Source organism: Macrobrachium nipponense, chromosome 15 (assembly GCF_015104395.2).
Source record: "Macrobrachium nipponense isolate FS-2020 chromosome 15, ASM1510439v2, whole genome shotgun sequence".
Classification (NCBI taxonomy): Eukaryota; Metazoa; Arthropoda; class Malacostraca; order Decapoda; family Palaemonidae; genus Macrobrachium; species Macrobrachium nipponense.
The window spans coordinates 39474199-39479198 of record NC_087208.1 but is presented as its reverse complement, the minus strand read 5'-3'; positions in this window follow the sequence as shown (position 1 = coordinate 39479198).

The window sequence follows — 5000 nt, the reverse complement described above, 5'->3', positions numbered from 1 at the left end:
TCAGAGGGATTAGTAGGGAGTCTTACAGGTCCAAGCGAATCTTCTTAGTATGAGTTTGTTAGCACTATTCTCTACTCAAACATAGATGCAGTCTATGATATCAAAATATCAGGCAATCCTAATGTTTAAAATACATTAAGAATTTATTAAGTGAGTACATAAATTCCACGTTATGTTACAGTGTGTACAAATAGAAAATTAATTCTTTTTATTAATATGGTCATAACTGAGTTTCATCTAATATATCACTCTTTATTTTCATTCATATTACAGGACCAAGACAATAAAACCAAATAAGTAATGCTCTTGTATTGTCAACTCGATGTAATTGCCAAGTTATCTAGATTTCTCCATATTTTAGAACACAGGTCCACAATTTTTTTTTCTTATAAAGTACAACTAAGAAACATTTGATATTTGTAGCCTTTAATGTTATTAATAAACAATATAAATTCTGATATATATATTATATATATATATATATATATATATATATATATATATATATATATATATATATATATATAGGTATAAGCCACGAAGGAAAAATAAACAACGGAGTTTCTGCAAGATATTTTCGACTGAACGTCCTTTACTCAGCAGACAAACTGTTTGTCTACTGAGTAAAGGACGTTAAGTCGAAAGATCTTGCAGAAACCCGTTGTTTATTTTTCCTTCATGGCTTATACCTTTATTTATGGAATTATCACGTTCCAAACTTTCGTGATTCAGTTATACATATGTATATATATGAATATATACAATTGTAATAGCCACAATGCCCTCTTAACTTCTGAATTCTTTGCTCTTTTCTGGATACGCTTGTGACTACCAAGCCTGAAGATCCAAGTTCAAAGAAATTTGAAGAATTTATTGTGATGTCCGGTCCTGGGAAACTAACCCAGGTCCAATAATCACGCTAATATATATATATATATATATATATATATATATATATATATATATATATATATATATATACATATATATGTATATATATGTGTGTATGCGTGTGCGTGTATATATATATATATATATAATATATATATATATATATATATATATATATATATGAACAAATAATCGATACCGCTACCAAACAAATGGACACAAAACCAAAGGAAAAGAACGAGAGAAATCCAAACAGTGGCATTTAAAATGTAAAACGTCTCTTGTGAAGCTTCTGTATTCCCAAAGTAATGTTCATCTGTCGGTTTGTAAATATGTGTTTGGGGGTATTGTGGTCTGGTAACTAAGTACTTAACGACTGGAAAAGAATTTTAGTTATTTCCTATTATATGTATATATATATATATATATATATATATATATATATATATATATATATCTACATATATGTATAATATACACACCCACATACATATAGGTAATATATATATATATATATATATATATATATATATATATATGTTTGTGTGTGTGTGTATACGTAAATTCATCTATATATGTAAATAAACATATTAATGTAAATATATATATACACATACATATATATACGTGTGTGCGTATATATCCAAAAGTATGCTATTACTTTTGAAAAAATTTAGTTGGAAATAATCCATCTTTATAAATTTCATGTTAGTGATTATTATTCTTATTTGCATACGTACTTACCGGGGTTTTATATGTTTCCAAACATTTTGTAGGCCACAGAACAATGAAATCAGGAACAACCACTCAACAAATGTTTGTTATTCCACAAATAAACTACTAAATAAAAAATTTATATACCAAAACTTGGGATTTATTAACGACCCCTTCTTTTCCATCTAACCAGATTTTTCTTTGCCTCCTCTTTCCCCATAGGCGGGTATTGCCGTCATTGCACTTCACGTGGTGCACTGTTTGCATTATTTAAGGTTTTTTTCAGTGTCTCTTCGGTCCGTAGCTGCAACGTCTTTCGTTCCTTCAACTGTACCTCCGTTCGTAGTCTCTTTCTTCTATCTGACTTTCCACCCTCTGTAACAGTTATTTGACAGTGCAACTGCGAGATTTTCCTCCTGTTACATCTTTGAAACTGTCGATTTCCCTTTATCTCGGGGATCTACTGAGGCTCATCCGGTACTTAGAGTTTTACTAAGTTTATTCGTCACTTCCTGTTTCTGTCATTCCTACTTACCAAGAGCTCTTATTCTGGTTATACTCTCTCCTTTGTTTAAAGATAAAATGCGGACCACAGTGACATATCCAATTATAGGCCGATTGCTCTAGCCACTGTTATCTCAAAAGTTTTGGAAGCGATTATATTGGAGAGATGCAAAAAGCACTTATTGACAAGTGACAACCAGTTCGCTTACAAATCCAATCATGGAACGGAAATGCTAGTTCATATTCTTAAACACGTAACCGAGGCGTATACTGCTCGTAAAACACCTGTATTTGCTTGTTTCATGGATATGTCTAAAGCCTTTGATAAAGTGTCTCATAAGATGTTATTTGAAGTACTGTCAGAAAGAAATGTTCCTTGCTATATTATTAAACTGCTCGGTGAGTGGTATAAAAATCAGCAAATGATTGTCAAATGGGGCCACGTATTTTCGAGTGAATTTTCCACTTCATGTGGAGTGAGACAGGGAAGTTTACTTTCACCTTACCCGTTCAATGTATTTATGGATGACCTCTCACATAGGCTGAGTCAAATTAAAGTGGGATGTTATTTAAACAACATGATTTTAAACCATTTGTTGTACGCTGATGATATTGTTTTATTTGCTCCTTCAGTAGGTGGGTTGCAGCAGCTTATAAACATTTGTTGTGATTTTATGTCTGACAGACTTCTATTTTTAAATGTAAAGAAGACCAAATGTATAATTTTTTCTAAGAGTAAGATCTGCCCAAGTAATATATCACCTATTGTTGTTAATAATGCACTTATAGATTTTGTACAGGTAATAAAGTACCTAGGATATTATCTTACTGCTCAAAATTCGGACGATGCCCATGTAGAATATTTGTATAGAGGTCTATGTGCGAGGGGCAATATGATTTTAAGGAACTTTTCTAAATGTAGCGATGATGTCAAGAAAAGGCTTTTTCAGAGTTTTTGTACAAGTTTTTATGGCATGTCTTTGGTTGTCAGAGCGAAACAACGAACTATGAATAAGCTGAGAGTATGCCACAACGATACCCTACGAAGGGTCTTGGGCATTCTGAGGCATCCGCTCTTTTTGTGGCTTTTGGTCAGCCATCTTTTCAAGAACTGAGACGCAAAACCATTACATGCTATTTGCAAAGGCTGAAGAATTCTGAAAACTGTATTATGAAGATGGTTGTCCACCCAGTTTACTTGAATAATTCAACTATTTTCAAACACTGGAAAAGCCTCATTTATGCTTAGTGCATTTGGTGAGCTCCTTAGGCAAGAATATAGTATTTCTTTGTTTTGTTCTGATATGCTACATATGTATATCCCCTTTTAGTAAGAAGAATCATTTAGTTTCATTATCCGCATCTCATTCATATCATAATTTTTCACCTCTCTTTCATAATCATTTCTCATACTTACTATTTTAAATTTGATCTTCTTAGAGTTTGGAGACTTTTTATATATGTTTATATGTGTGTATATGTATGTGTTTATCTATGGACGTTTATGTGCGAAATAAAGCTTTTGAATATGAATTTTAATTTTAATTTGAATTTAAGCGCTGAATGACCTCATAAGTCCCAGCGCTTGGTCTTTGGCCTAAACTCTACATTCTATCCTTTTCCATTCAATTCCTCTCCTCTTCCTTCCGTGTTAATCTCCCGAATTGTTTAAGCCAGTTACCATAAATCACCCGTGAAAGAGTTCGGCTAATTAGCCTCGCTGTCTTCAGGGTCAACACGCTCACGGAGGAAGATTGAATCAAGGGCGGGGTCCTCTTTTCTTTCCGAGTCATTATTTCATTTCGATCCCGATAAAATTATCTTCCAAATAACCAGCTTCATTTTTGACGAGCACCTGCCAAATTTATGAAGTGTTCAGTGTTTCGCTATGGCTCCCCACGACTTTGGTGTTGCGAAATGAAATTTTATTAAGTTAATTGTAATTTTAATCACAGTCGTCAGTGAGAGTGAAAAGTCCTAACCACTTGCCTGGAATGGAGAGATTTGCATGGAAAACAAGTTCCCTCCTTTGGAAATTTTGTAAATGACTCGACTGTACTTTATTTATGTCTCTTATTAACTTTTTTTCTTTAGTAGTGGTGTCTCGCCTCGTGGCCTCGCTCCAGTTGAAACCTGACGCCCTACAGAAGTAATAGGAGATATCTTCGTTACCTCTGACCCAATTCCATGCGTCTTAAATTTTAAACGAATACTAATTCACTTTTTCTTTTATTATTACGTTGCTCGGCGCATGTACTGGTTTAATTTTACATTCTCGTTTTCATTTCTATAGATTTTTTTTCTTGTTCTTTACATTTCCAGGGAAACGAGAGAGTTTCATTTTACAGTTATGGGAAGTTGTGTAATGTTGCTGTTACATTAAATCTGTTTGGGGCTTCTCTGGACTCTTGCTCCTACAAAAGCCCACAGATCTCAGAGGTTTTAAAATTTTTCTGAGGCCCTGATCCTTAACTTTTCACATCAAGATTTGGTTGGTTGAGTATCCATCGCTGAATTTGATAAATGAAGGCAATTTTATAAATCTAAAACCTATAAACACCATGTTTTACAAAATGAACGTGTTCGTTGGAGATGACCTTGCAACACTGACTGAATGTTGAAAACACTTTTTCAATTGGCGTTCTTGAATCCCCTCAAAATCTGATCAAATACGGGATAAAATCTCACGAGCTAATCTATCTAAAGTCGTTTATATATCTTGTGAAATATCTTAGACGTCAAACAAGTGACAAACAAGAAAGCGTTTTGAGGTTAAACAGAAAAGTCCTATTTTCGACGACTCACCCTCCTGATCATTAGGTTGTAACTGGACCGCGAATCGGCAGAGATAATTCTCTAATTTTACGACGAGTGTAAAAAGAAAATCACTG